The sequence below is a fragment of the Giraffa tippelskirchi genome, chromosome 9 (genome assembly GCF_054371585.1).
Source record: "Giraffa tippelskirchi isolate mGirTip1 chromosome 9, T2T-mGirTip1v1.2.pri, whole genome shotgun sequence".
Taxonomy (NCBI): Eukaryota; Metazoa; Chordata; class Mammalia; order Artiodactyla; family Giraffidae; genus Giraffa; species Giraffa tippelskirchi.
Window position 1 is genome coordinate 24,310,320 of NC_137283.1, and position 16,082 is coordinate 24,326,401.

The 16,082-nt window shown below is 35.7% G+C and overlaps 1 long non-coding RNA gene across 1 annotated transcript in view; it reads left to right on the forward strand.

Moving 5' to 3' along the window:
* Positions 1-16,082, forward strand: part of LOC145520802 (uncharacterized) — a 367,809-nt gene that overhangs the window by 24,929 nt on the left and 326,798 nt on the right. The window lies entirely within an intron of this gene.

A 16,082-nucleotide genomic window follows, 5' to 3' on the forward strand; every position in this document is an offset into this window, starting at 1 on the left:
TCTGGCATGGAAACAAATGAAAAGATGGAGACAGTTTTTTTGTTTTGTTTTGTTTTTTTAATCTCCTCACACTTGAGAAAATTCCCGTCAAAATAGTACCTGAACACAAACCAAAAAACAGAGATAATGATAATATATAATAAGGAATACAATCTTTCAAAATAATTTGGAAAATCAGTAAACCAATGACCTACAATAGCCATGACCAATTTATAAAAAGCGAAATAAAACATAAAATTGGAGAATGAAGAGAATTTATACCTAGGGTTATTGCATTATAGTATTCAAAAGTTTAGTTTTCATAAATCTTAAACAAGGATGTCAGTTGTTTTTAACCATAGATATCAAGATCATTCAATGGAGTAATGATCTTTTCTAGAAATTGTGTTGTAACAATTGGACATTTTCTTGCAAGAGTGAAGTTGAACCTAACACCATATACATGAATGAACACAAACTGGACCTAAATGTAGGGACTGTAAAACTCTTAGAAGAAACATAGGGCTGAATTTTCATGGTCCTGTATTTGGTAAATAATGCTTAGCTATGACACCCAAAATATGAGCAACCATTAGAAAAAATAAATTAATAAGACTTCATAATTAAAAAATATATATATATGGTTAAATGACACTATAGATGCAGAGTATATCATGAGAAATGCTGGGCTGGAAGAAACACAAGCTGGAATCAAGATTGCTGGGAGAAATATCAATAACCTCAGATATGCAGATGACACTACCCTTATGGCAGAAAGCAAAGAAGAACTAAAGAGCCTCTTGATGAAAGTGAAAGAGGAGAGTGAAAAAGTTGACTTAAAACTCAGCGTTCAGAAAACTAAGATCATGGCATCTGGTCCCATCACTTCATGGGAAATAGATGGGGAGACAGTGGAAACAGTGTCAGACTTTATTTTTGGGGGCTCCAAAATCACTGCAGATGGTGACTGCAGCCATAAAATTAAAAGACGCTTACTTCTTGGAAGGAAAGTTATGACCAACCTAGATAGCATATTAAAAAGCAGAGACGTTACTTTGCCAACAAAGGTCCGTCTAGTCAAGGCTGTGGTTTTTCCAATGGTCATGTATGAATGTGAGAGTTGGACGGTGAAGAAAGCTGAGGGCCGAAGAATTGATACATTTGAACTGTGGTGTTGGAGAAGACTCTTGAGAGTCCCTTGGACTGCAAGAAGATCCAACCAGTCCATCGTAAAGGAGATCAGTCCTGGGTGTTCACTGGAAGGACTGATGTTGAAGCTGAAACTCCAATACTTTGGCCACCTCATGCGAAGTGTTGACTCATTGGAAAAGATCCTAATGCTGGGAAGAATTGGGGGCAGGAGGAGAAGGGGACGACAGAGGATGAGATGGTTGGATGGCATCACTGACTTGATGGACATGGGTTTGGGTAGACTGGGAGTTGGCGATGGATGGGGAGGCCTGGCATGCTGCAATTCATGGGGTCGCAAAGAGTCGGACACGACTGAGCAACTGAACTGAACTGAACTGACGCTATGGAGAAAGTGAACATAGAACCCCTGAAAGGGAGAAAGTATTTGCATATCATATCTCTGATAAGTGTCTAGCATATAGAATATACAAAGAAAACTTACCACTCAACAATAAAAAAAGATATTCCAATTAAAATATGGACAAATAATTTATAGATATTTCACCAAAGAACATATACAAATGGCCAATAAATATGTAAAAAAGATGTTCAACATTATTAGGGAAACACAAATCAAAACCATAATGTTATACAACTTCATATTCACTAGATAAAAATTTTTAAAAAAACAAAGAACGAATAATGACAAGGATGTGAATACAGTCATACATTACCAGTGGGAATATGTAATAGTGCAGCCAACAGGGAAAATATCTTGGCAGTTCCTAAAAAAGTTAAGTAGAGCTACCATATGACCAAAAAATTTCAATTCTAGGTAGATACCTAAGGAAATTAAAAACTCATGCTCATATATAAACTTTTACACTAATGCTCACAGCAGCATTATTCATAATAGCCAAGAAATGGAAACAAAACAAATGTTCACCAGTAGATGAATGACTAAATATTCATTTGTTGGAAGTATTTAGTGATGCTACTGGTGGTCATCCTGTTCCTAATACAATCTTAAAAAAATAATGAAGTACTAATAAATATGAATTAACCTTGAATACGTTATACTAAGTATGAGAAGCCAAAAACCAAAGACCCCATATTGGGTGATTCCCAGAATAGGCAAATACAAAATACTCAGAATAAGCAAATCCATAGAGACATAAAGTGAACTAGCTTTTAACAGGGGATGGCATTGGAGAGACTGAAAGTGAATACTAGTGCCTATGGGGTTTCTTTGTAGGGTTCATGAAAATGTTCTGGAGTTAAATTGTTGTACAACTTTGTGAATATACTAAAAATCTTTAAACTTTAAAATAGTGAATGGACATTGTACTTGGTGCTTTCGAACAATATATTCATTCTTAAAAAGAGGTTCATTAAAGCAGTAAACCTGTCCTTTACTGAGCATGGTTTCAATTATAAGTTAAAACTCAGCTAGTAATCATGAGTATGTCTGTTCAGTTCAGTTCAGTTGGCCTCATGCGAAGAGTTGACTCATTGGAAAAGACCCTAATGCTGGGAAGGATTGGAGGCAGGAGGAGTAGGTCTGGCTTGAAGGCAAAATCCATCTGCTAAAGAACCTTACAAATTTGTGATGTTATTAGCTGTTGAATCAACCATTCCTTTATCTAGCATGTGTCTGGACTGCTTGTCGTATAAGATAGTAAATCTCTTTATTGTTTAAACCCTTTTTTGGGCGGGATTATTTCCTTGAAGCCCCAAAGAACTTTCATGAATTAAGTATAGATAGTGGAGACAAGATAGATTGCTATTTTAAACTGTAATATATAGAATTACAGTATACCTCACAGCATTCTTCCCAATGCTTGATCAATAAGGTATTACCAGTTAGCAAAATATATATAAATAAAAGAAAATTGTGGATTGCCTTCAGTTCTATGTGATGTTTTCTTTGGTATGTGCCATAGATCAGTCCTTAAAAGGCATTCATTATCCAAATCATTTGTCAGTTGTAGCAGATGTTGTCAATGCCTCACTCATATTCCTCAGACCTTACTATTTTGGTCTGTTTCCAGATATTTGCAACTACCAGTAAATGTATCTCTGAGCCTAAGGCATTTGGCAGAATCACAGAAAGCTGTTCAGCCATGCTTGTATTGTAGAACAGAGTGGCAAAGAAACAAAACTCTCTGAGCGCAGTTCTCAACCAGTGAGTCTCAGAAGTTCACGTATAAATATTCAGCTCCTTTTTCTTTCTGGTGAAGTAATTCAAAGGATGTGTTTTGCACCATGTTTCTGAACTTTCTTGTAGAACTGAACTCCAAAGACTCATTGTGGTTGCTCGCTTAATATTAAATTCTTTGTTTCCTCTTTCCTGTAATACTTCCCTGTCACCCTACCAATGTCCCGGGCACCTGCTGCATTAACTATTTGCTTTCAAATTCTCATCTCTTCCAAGGAAATTCAAACTTAAGTATTTGTGTGCTACGAAACATAAAGGCAAATGTATCAACCTGGAGATACATGGCATTTCACAATTATACCACTTATACTAAGTTTTTCATCACAATCTTCTTTTTGTTGTTGTTGCTGGGAAGTCCTAGAAATGAAAGAAAATTTACGAGTAGTACTTGGTGAAGCCATTGATATTACTAAGAGTAAGGAACTGGATCCATAGGTTTTCCCTACTTCTTTGTTAACAGTGTGATAACCAATAGCTGCTATTTCTTACTAGTGTCAGTAATTAATTGGATTTCTTATAGAAAAGTTGGGATTTCCTGATAGCTCATATGGTAAAGAGTCTGCCTGCAGTGCTGGAGACCCAGGTTTGATCCCTGGGTTAGGAAGATCCCCTGGAGAACGAAATGGCAACCCACTCCAGTATTCTTGCCTGGAAAATACCAAGGATGGAGGAACCTGACAGGCTACAGTCCATGGAGTCGTGGAGTCAGACATGACTGAGCGAATTCACTTCACTTCACTTCATAGAAAAGTTCTTATTAATAGTGTTAGAAGAAAAAAACAATTAATATATTATGCTCACATGAAGAACTGCATTATTAGAATAACGTACATTTCTAGTCTATACGGTCATTCGAAAAAACTAAAATTAATCTGTACAAAGCAAGCTTTGTCAGTATTCAATGTATAACAAAGTGAATGGAAAAATCAGAGCCATGCTTTTCATGCTTAGGTTATGATGAATCATGTTAATTTGGTCATCTAAAAATATAGTCAGTCACTAATTCATTCAGTCAACTTTTACAGGCTTGTATAAATTCCTTTGGAAATTCTTTCTCAATCTGAATGACTGCAGTGAATAGATAAAATTCATCTTCTTCCTAGCTCTTTAAACCACAAACGTAAGATGGTTCAGAGAAAATCAGACTCATCATCGCTTCAAATGCCATTTGTAGGAAAGTGTTGTTGAATAGGATCATATCATTTTGGTTAGGGACTAAATCTTAGTAGTCAGTTCCATAACAACAGTAATGACCACCACAATATGTCTAAAAATGAAGGGCTGGCATTAGGACTAAAGCAGGAAATTAAATCACCTTGTCAACTTATTTCATCACTTTTAGAACAAACAGCAGTATACCAAATGTATTAATCCCACACTCTTATATCCTCCCTTTTGGGGGCTTTTAGATACACTTTTTATTAATCAATTAGATTTATTATTACTTATATTTACTTGTTTATATTACAGTAGTGTTATTAAATAATAGTTTTGTTATGTTTTCATTGTATGTATGTTTATAGTTAGCTTTTATTTATGGCAAATATAGATTTTTTAAAATTTGTTCTATTGATATAATGTTTCCATTTGAAATAAATTTAAGAATACTAATTGAGCCTATTTAGACATTATTAAATGTATATTATGGGCTTCGCTGGTGACTTGGATGGTAAAAAATCCGCCTGCAATGCTGAAGACCTGAGTTCAGTGCCTGGGTCAGGAAGATCCCCTGAAGAAGAAAATGGCAACCCACCTCAGTATTCTTGTCTGTAGAATTCCACGGACAGAGGAGCCTGGTGAGCTACAGTCCACGGGGTCACAAAGAGTTGGACACAACTGAGCGACTAACACACAACACACACATACATTTCTATTAACTCCTACTTCTTGATTCTGCTAGTTATGCCTCAGAGTGGATTGCACTTTTGGTTGTGATTTTCACTGAAAATTCATGTTTAGTGTTTTGGTTTTTTTTTCTTCTTACTATAGAAGACTCAGTGCATCGACAACTGTTTAGTATTGGAATAAGGTATTTGTTTCTGGCATCTTGAGATTTTTGTTCCTTTTTTCCTTCCTTCCCTCCTTCCTACTCCTTCTTAAACAGACAATGCCTCTACTTACTTGTTTTTATTATATTTTATCCAGAAGTTCCATTTACTAATGAGGGTGGAAGAGTATCATTCCACATCAGCTCAGCTGTCATGTTACTAAAGGTTATTTCATATTGATATAATATAATGAGGTTTGTATTCATATTAAGGAATAAATATATATTTTAGCTGGGTCAACTTTTCCTTTTTATCAAAACTAAATTCCATTACAAAATCTAATATATCTATTCATGTTAAAAGATGTTAAAATAAGTAGAGAAAGCTATTTTTCATTGCATTCTACCTTTAGTTACTTATACTTGAGCATATAATTTTTATTTAAATTTAAATGTTTCAAAAATTCTAAATATTGTTAAGAAAATTAACAGTCTCATCTAAGGCTCCATAATTCTTTGCATTTAGTTATATAATGTGTTTTCTCGACAAATGTGATTTACCATGTAATTGAATAGATTTCATTCCAACATGAAGCACTTTCTGAAAATCATTGACATGTGGAAATGGCAACAGTTCCCCTTAAGCTTTGAAAATAATTATGTTAAAGGACCAATTTTGACTGACTTTAAGAAGTTCAAAAGTTCAGTAAATAAAATAGGTCAAGTGTTAGTCATATTTTTATGCTGTAGCAAATGTGTGTGGCACATGGACACAATATATCAGTGAGTTCAACATCCTTAATCATACTCAGTCATTACCTTTTTGTTTCTAATTAATAAATATTTGTCCTTCCAAACTTAACTTAAACATTTACTTCTTACATAAAAACTTCTTTGCCCACCTAAATTGGGTTAAAACATATGCTTATTCAATACCTGATCAATACATGTGTCACAATTTATCGGAGTTTTATGTTTAATACCTTTGTCTTATCACCCTATTAACTCTCTGAGAGAAATAACTCTTTAATCTGGTTTCCCTTTATGTCTCCAGTCCTTTCACTCTTTGAGGATGGGAGATACTGAAAAAATAAATGTTCAATGCAGAAGTGAAAGAATAAACAAATATGTGTTCCAAACTATTCCTAAACATAATTTCAAAACACATCAAGTTAAAATGTTTTAAAAAGAAAAAACAGTGTGATATGAGGAAATCAGAATAACTGCTACTTTCAGGTGTTGGTCAGACATGTTCTCTGTAACCATGAACTTGATTGTTAGTAAAGATCATAGCTATTCTTGGATGCCCCTTCTGATCTAGTTTTTCTTATTCACCAGATTGAAAATTAGAGGTCTTCACTAAGCCAGATTCATTAGATCATCTTTTCTACTATTTCTGATGCTTGGGTCTCAATTTCCTTTTATATCAAATGAGGACTATGCCCTAGAATGACCTCTAGAGAAAAGTTTTCAATTAATATACTAACCCAGACTTTTCATATTTGATTTTTACATGTCCTACAGTATATCTTGTGATTTTCTTTCTGTTATTCCAGGGGGAACTTAAAACTTCTTTTGGAATTCCTGCATTCCAAATAAATACTAAAAAACAAAACAAAAGAAATATCTATAGTTCTTGATTTTATTTCTTTTTTCCTCTTTTGGCACTTTTATTCCAGGAAAATCATTTGATTGGCCCAGGAATTTCATGTATCTTGACCATTCAGCCTAGCTGAGTAACTCTAAAGTAGCTGCTTATTTAATCAACAGGAAGTGAAGTGAAGTGAGAGTTGCTCAGTTGTGTCCAACTCTTTGCGACTTCATGGACTGCACAGCTCATGGAATTCTCCAGGTCAGAATATTGGAGTGGGTAGCCATTCTCTTCTCTAGGGGATCTTCCCAACCCAGGGATCGAACCCAGGTCTCTTGCATTGCAGGTGGATTCTTTACCAGCTGAGCCACCAGGGAAGCCCAATCAACAGGAAAGGAGACCTGAAAACATATTAATTGAATGCTTCCATAATCATACTTATTTTAAACGCTAGACACCCAGATCTACATTTTGCAAAAAATATCACTACTCTCTAGGATTTTTCAGAAGGATATTAAGTTCATTTTGTAGACTTTAATTGCCGCACCCCCCCCAGCTTTGAACATTTAGATGGTCCCTGACTTGTTTTTCATTTTTTGCATTGTTGTAAGTTTGCAGTACACAGCTTTCTAGTCTATTTATTTAAAGGCCACTTTTGACTACAGCTAAAATAAACATAATGTGGTAACCGATAAATTAGAATTTAGATAGAAAATATAGCACTTTCCAGGCAGAATTTTACTGGTATATTAATTCCTGTTGTAGTCTCAGATAATTGGGTTATAAATATGGAGATGTCATAAACAAGTCAACTCCTCCAAAGTTTAATAATACTTTAAAGAGCTTTTTCAAAGGCTGGTTCATTCATTTGAGTAAGTAAATCTGTAAGGTGCAGTTGCAAACTACCAATGAATCTGTTATACCAAATTATAAGAGAAAGAGCTGAAACATTTCTGCTTACCCACTTTGGGAACCAATGTGTTACTTGTTAATATTCTTTGCTGCTAAAATGAATACCTGGATGCTTAAGAGTTATTTATGCTATATAAATCAGAATTTGAATCTTATTAACAATCCCCCCTATTTTTCTTTAATTGAAGTTGTTTCAGACTGGTACAAAATACTTCAAGTTTAATTTGAATATTAAAGAGTTTTATTGCAGTATTTTGGCTGCTTCTGTAGTGAGTTCCATTTGGAATTGCAGTCTTAAGTTTTCTAGGGCTTTTTAAGGAAGCAATTAATTACTTTACTGTGGTAGTTTATAAAGTGTGACTCTGATTACTTCAGTGTTACATGGGAGGTAGTGTTGAATTATTTCCTTTTTATTTAGTTTGAAGGATTTCTCTGCTATACTGTTTCTCAAACCTAAAACAAAAACAATAAAACAGTCAGCCCTTGGCATCTTATGTGAAATTTGAGACCATATATAGATCCAAGAACTGGAAGTGAAAATTTGTAACTCTACAGTCTATAGAAGTAACCCAGAAGTTTAAAGAATGTTCACATTTTAAAGTTCAAAGGGACTTTAAAAATCCCCCTTTTAATCACAGTATAATTTCATTATGGATTCCATGCTTTGACATATCCTTTCTACCATATAAACTATAATTTATGAATGAATTATGAATATATTTTCTATATATGTTCAACAAAGCAGTGTGTACCTAATATTCAGAAATTCTGATCAGTATAGAATAATTATTGGAACAGCAAAGAATTAATTTCACTCCTATGTGCAAAAACTACAGTTTTGGTACATTTTGTGCTTCATTATTAAACAGTATTTTTTTTAAATAATAAGATAATCCGGCACTCACCCCATTTTCAACTATCAAGAATTTCATTTTGTGGGAACAGTGGGCCGTAGTAAGCAGTTTGCATTACCATGGGTTAGTCATCAGATAATTAAAAGATATCTTAGGATACTGAAGTCCAGAAGTCTGCACAAAACAATGAATGTTATAGTAATTCAGAGCTTGGGGAATTATTGTTTTTAAGTTTCTTAATACTGTGGACTGTTGTTTTATCTGCAGAATTCTGCAGTCTGCCAGGCATATAATAGATGTGCCATGCATAGTCCTTGAATAACTGAACTAAACAAACAAAATAAAACACTGAGTAACTTTAGTATTGTGAGTAGAAACTTGAGATATCTGTTTTCCTACACTGAGGGTGGATAAGGACGATCTTAGAAGCTTAGATGAAAGGGAATTTAAAAATCACTTAGTTTAATTCCTCCTTTTCCAGTCCAAAGTATGACATGGGATCAAGATCATACAGCTGAGTAACCAAGGGCACAGTCAGGTCCTGAACTCAAGGCTTGTAGGTGTGATGAAAATAATCTTGCTTACTTTATTATTGATGTACAGCCAAGGAGGGCTGCTCTATTTATATAGCAAGATGGTGATATAAAGACCCTATTTTATACATTGTGCTTCTGTTCACTTTGGCTTGTCTATGATAAAGGTTGTTAGCAGTCCTGATGAAAGAGATTGCTGTTGAATTTCTTGATTATGGTTCTTAAAATGCTTCAAGCAATGTCATTCAGCAAGCAGCTGAGCTGGCATTGATTTTACTAAAAGGAAAAATGTATTCATATAGCATTCCTGAATCATTTGCTGGCAGACGGACTGTTAGTTATGTTCTGTATCTATTAGATTTAACTCTGGTCCAGTGGCAATGTAGGTGCAGCATTTGGAACCTATCTATAAGGGAATGATGTGTGATAGTTTTTAATGTAACAGAACTCCTCTAGTTTGAGCCACAAAATTGAAAACTGGATATCTCTACACCACACTTAGTCTTCTGGTCATGAGATGATATCTTTAGTGGAAATCTGAAACCGGTAACAGGAAATGGCAGATTGTTCTGCCAACTGGTACCGAGTACCACTGGTGTCTTGTAGCCATAAGACTATTTAGATGTTTTTAACAGCTGGCAGGGAAGGTCCTACTCAATCAGATGGGATCAGCCAGAAGTGGAAACCTTTCTGTGTCTCATATCTGCATGGCTTATTGTCCCAGGTGCCTGGAAACATTTTTACATCACATGTTTACTATAAGAAATGTTCCTCTATGACTATATTTTCCCCCAGTATCCTTGGTAAGAAAGAATAGTGAAAGCCTCCTTTAGTCTTGATAATTCCACAAGTATAATTCCGGATAAGTCATGTGTTGCCTCATTTGTAGCACTGAAAAGTTTTGAAATGTATGATGATATGCACCATAATATTAACACCTAAATGTCAGATTCCATAAAAAGTCTTTTATATATATATATATATGACTTCATTTAATTGTTATAAATCTTAAATACAGTTTTCTTCATTTTATTGCTGTTGAAACTGAGGCTCAGATAGAATTTGTTGCTTATCTAAATTATAACAGCGCTAAATTTCCCCAGTGCCAAAGTGGTAAAGAACCTGCCTGCCAATGTAGGAGATGCAGGTTTGGTCCCTGGGTCAGAAGGATGCCCTGGAGAAGGAAATGGTAACTAGCTCCAGTATTTTGCCTGGGCAATCCCATTGATAGAAAAGACTGGTGAGTCCATGGGATCACAAAGAACTGGACATGACTTAGTGACATAGCAGCAGCAGCAGCAACTCTGAATACTCTTGGTTGTAGTTCCAAAGACCATATTATTTTTACTATATCATACTAACGTAGTTCCAAAGACCATATTATTTTTACTATATCATACTAACATCCTGCTCAGTATGGATGTTTGTCTTTTATTAAGTTTCTGAATGTATGCTGTAGAGTGATGTCCTTGGATATCCATAGCAAAGTAAGTTAATGGACTCAGTGATTCTGTCTGATTTACAAAGAGAAATGGAATTCAAATGTTTACAACATTTGTAAAGTCTAGAAGAAAATGATGTCTATGCATGCTTTGTAAACTTACAGTTCTTTCTGAATTGACTATGGGTATGTGTGTGTGGGGAGGGTGGGGGTGGGGGGGGTGGTTTTCCCAGGTGGTGCTGGTAGTAAAGAATCTGCCTGCCAATACAGTAGATATAAGAGATGTGGCTTTGATCCCTCGGTCAGTAAGATCCCCTGGAGGAGGGTATGGCAATCCAGTATTCTTGCCTGAAGAATTCCATGGACAGAGGAGCCCTTAGATACAGTCCATGGGGTAGCAAAGAGTCCGGTGCAACTTAGCACACAACATGCATGCACGTATGTGTGTGTGTGGATGTGGATGTGTGTGTGTGTGTGTGTACGTGTATGTTTGTGTGTGTGTGTGTGGATGTGTATATGGATATGCAGTTAGGGAATCTAGGGGCTTCTGTGGAATAATCCTTGTTTCAAACAATATTTTTCTGATTCTCATTTTAAAATTATCTTGCTTTGGCAGATTTCCTCAAAATTTTTCTATGATTTCACATTGTTCCCCCAGAAAGGTTATATTAAAAACAAACAAACAACAACAACAAAAACTGGATCATAATAATAGATTGCATTAGTTAACATTATTGATAGTTTCTTAAAACATTGTTTACATTAATTAACATTGATAGTTTTTGTTCTTGAATCAATATCAATTTTCTTTTTATTTAAAATTAAAAGAAAATAATATTTAAATAGTGTAAGCAGTGAATAAAGCTTCCAAATCCATGCTTTAATTATTAATGTCCCAATATTCTTTTCAGTTGGCTTGAAGTTGTACAACTATACAAAATTTATTTAGGTATAATTAAAATAGTCAATCTTTAGTTTATTTTGTAATTAGATGATTTTTTATTTTATACATATATGCATACAGAGACATGCACGTCCTCTATTACTATGGAATCCTAATTAGATCTGTAGCTTTAATAGGGTATTTTAGGCTATATGTAAGTACTGTTGGTCTGAACTTTAGTAGACTAGATCTACAAAATAATTTTAAGGTTAATTAGATTCTCAGAACTAAAAAATAAAAGATAAATTAAGTAGATTCTCAGATAAAAACATCTCAGAACTAATCAAATTCTTACTGATATACCAAGAGAAATATGGAATATGACCCAAGAGAAATGTTTAATTCACTGATGATATTGCAGTGTGATTTCTTTTTTGATTGTTTTAGCTGAAATTTACACTTCAAAGGTATTTTCAAAATAATGCAAAATGTTGGTATAACTAGAACTTATATTCCTTTGAACATTCTCTTTCTAAGCAGTATTTCTTACTTTGTTTAGACATGTAAGTAAGAACAGACAAAGTGTGATTTCACATCCACACTATCATCCCTGAAAAGTTTCCTTTTAAATTCAACTGTCTATGAATGTGCAAAGAGGGGTGAACGTTTTGCCATTGTATTATCCTTAGAAACTTTTGTGACATTCAGAACATAGAAAATTGAAAGAAAAATGATTGAATTTAAGACAATGTTAAAAATGAAGTAGACAGATTGGTACTTTCAACAACATTGCTGGAAACCTCTGTTTCTAATAATAACCACAGAAATAAAGGAAAGAAACAATTTCTTAAAGGATACTCCTTTCCATTTAACCTAAATGGAAAGACTGCAAAGCATGCAATTATAGGTGTGTAAAAAGTCAGGAAGTGAAAAAGCCAAAATAATGAGAGATTCTTGTAATATCTAGTGTTGCAAAGTTGCAGTACTGTCAGAAGTTTTGGTCTCAAGAGGTATCTTGGAAAGGAAAAAAAAAAAAAAGCCTCAGGAAATAATAACTAGAACTTGGCAGAGAAAGCTCCTTTATGAGAAGTGCCTGCAGGGCAGAAATAATTGGAAGCAGAGGCTTCCTTTGCCCTGACAGGTGCCCTTTGGTTCCACGAGGAGTGGACACCCTAAAACACCCAAAACCAAGTGTAATAAAAAATAATCTGGGGATGATCTCAACATTGTATTTGGACAAACAGAGGGAAATGTGAAAAGAGACATTAACTTAAGTGGACATTCAAACCACATCTACCATGAAGCTAGAAGGCAATTATTGGGGTAGTTCAGGGCAAAATATGCTGTAGCCTGAAGTATCCACTGAGTATTTCCTCCTTAGGTTACTAGGGACAGCTGTTTTCATATCCCCATTCTTTTTTTTTTTTTTTTTGGAGTGCTGAGCTTTCTGAAAGAGATGGGAATACCAGACCACCTGACCTGCCTCTTGAGAAACCTGTAGGCAGGTCAGGAAGCAACAGTTAGAACTGGTCATGGAACAACAGACTGGTTCCAAATAGGAAAAGGAGTACGTCAAGGCTGTATATTGTCACCCTGCTTATTTAACTTATATGCAGAGTACATCATAAGAAATGCTGGGCTGGAAGAAACACAAGCTGGAATCAAGATTGCCGGGAGAAATATCAATAACCTCAGATATGCAGATGACACCACCCTTATGGCAAAAAGTGAAGAAGAACTAAAAAGCCTCTTGATGAAAGTGAGAGAGGAGAGTGAAAAAGTTGGTTTAAAGCTCAACATTCAGAAAACTAAGATCATTGCATCTGGTCCCATCACTTCATGGGAAATAGATGAGGAAACAGTGGAAACAGTGTCAGACTTTATTTTTTTGAGCTCCAAAATCACTGCAGATGGTGATTGAAGCCATGAAGTTAAAGGACTCTTACTCCTTGGAAGGAAAGTTATGGCCAACCAAGATAGCATATTAAAAAGCAGAGACATTACTTTGCCAACAAAGGTCCATCTAGTCAAGGCTATGGTTTTTTCCAGTAGTCATATATGGATGTGAGAGTTGGACTGTGTAGAAAGCTGAGCACCAAAGAATTGATGCTTTTGAACTGTGGTGTTGGAGAAGACTCTTGAGAGTCCCTTGGACTGCAAGGAGATCCAACCAGTCCATCCTCAAGGAGATCAGTCCTGGGTGTTCACTGGAAGGACTGATGTTGAAGCTGAAACTCCAATACTTTGGCCACCTCATGCGAAGAGTTGACTCATTGGAAAAGACCCTGATGCTGGGAAGCACTGGGGGCAGGAGGAGAAGGGGACGACAGAGGATGAGATGGTTGGATGGCATCACCGACTCGATGGACATAGGTTTGGGTAGACTCCAGGAGTTGCTGATGGACAGGGAGGCCTGGCGTGCTGCAATTCATGGGGTCACAAAGAGTCAGACATGACTGAGCAACTGAACTGACTGACTGAGCTGGTCTGAGAAACAGTGTTTAGCTGAAGGAAACTTTCCCTTTGGTGACAGTGAAAACAGTGCCTTTGAGAGTTCATTTCATCTACTGGAAGTTTCAGCACTCACAAGAGCATGCTGGTGGAGAAAAAAAGTATGTCGACAAATACTCTTTCAGCACCAAGGCCACTTTAGCTGTCAAGATTGAATCAAAAATGTGAGTTAAGTAAAACAAAACACTGAAAGCATTCAAAATTCATTTTCAAAATCTAGTATCAGAACATTAGTATCTTATTATGTAATGGAATAGTTTAAAATTATCTATTTATCTGTCATCTGTCTATTCATCCCAGCTAGCTAGTTCTGGAGAGAAAAAGAGAAAGAGACGGAGAGACAGAGAGAGAGAGGTATCCAAATAGCAGTTTATGAACATCTTCCCAGGAAGAAGCATTGCACATTTTTAGAAGATTTGGTTGAGGGGAGATGTTGAAAGCAATGGAGTTTTTTTGAGACTTACATATAATATTATAACATGGAAATTTTAAAAAATTGGAAAACTAATATTTCCCTCTATGCACCTTAGAACTTTGCTCGTCTAAAAATACTTAATTTAGTAGAGTGATGCCTGAAGAATTTTATGTGTAGAGTAGGTCAAAGGATAACATTTGAGGTGGTTTGATTGTGACCAACATGGTTAAGCTGGAAAATATATTTCCCAGAATCCCCTTCACTGTATAGTTGCAGGTTGAATTTGGCCAAAAGAGTACTTGTGTGAGATTTGGACAATGTAAGTGAAGAAGTGACTCATACTTTCTGCAGGTTATCTTAGTCAGATGCAGTCCTTAGTTATCCTTTCTCTCATCTGCTCCATGTCCATCCACTGTTGTTCCAAGTCTTCACCAGAGGCTTGGCTGCGTAATCTCAGAGGAGTCACAGCTTTCCATTGAGCTCCCTCCCTTCTTTTCATCTTCCTGTAGAGAAAAAGGACTGGATCAGGAAGTCAGAAGGCCTCCATTTCTTTTCTTTTTCTTTCTTTTTTTAGTATTAATTTTTTTGACTGTACCGAGTCTTAGTTGCAGCACACAGGATCTTTGAACTTCTTTGTGGTATGAGGGATCTTTACTTCATCTTTAGATGCAGCATGCAAACTCTTAGTTGTGGCATGTGGCATCAAGTTTCCTGAGCAGGGATCGATCCTGGGTCCCCTGAATTGAGAGCATGAAGTCTTAGCCACTGGAAGACCAGGGAAATCCTAGAAGGCCTCCATTCTTATCCAGTTTTTCCCATAGCTTCGGGATCTTGAGTAATCACTTATTCTGTGTCTCAGTTTCCTCAGTTATAGAATTGAGGTATTGGACTAGAGAAGCTCTGAGATCCTTCAGAGGTCTAAAAATTGATCGGTGTCTCTGCTAGTCTTTTATTACTAGTTGCATTGTGCAGGAGGTGAATTGAGTGAATGATTTTATCACTTGCTCAGGTAGGCACACATGTTTGACCCCACAAACCTGCCTCCTGAAATCAATTTTGTACTCCTTGTTTTACTTCTGCTCTGATAGACAAAACTCTAGAAGCTCTGCTTTTAAAAACTTATTTTTGTTTCCTAAACTTTGTTTTTAATGTATGAACAAAAGAGGTGTAACTGACTTCTTATCAGTAGGCTAACATATTTACATTATGGGCATAGGGAAACACTGATGCAGCATTTTTCTATATTTTTTACTTATTTTTAAACAAATATAAATTATTCCACAGTTAAGTCTATATGTCTAAAGTCGAAATAATAAATGAGAGTTGTAAGGAGAGATTTAAAATGAGGACAGATTGGAATGTTTTATTGTTGGAAGTAAAACTGAAGTGTAAAAGTAAAGAAGAGATCCCAGAATGTTCTTAATAGTCAGGAAAAAAAAAAAATCAGAAAGTCGTTAGCAATAATGATTTAATTATGATAAAATGCAAGTACAAGTCACTCAGTTGTATCCAACTCTTTGCGACCCCATGGACTTTACAGTCCATGGAATTCTCCAGGCCAGAATACTGGACTGGATAGCCTATGCCTTCTCCAGCAGAACTTCCCGACCCAGGAATCGAACCAGGG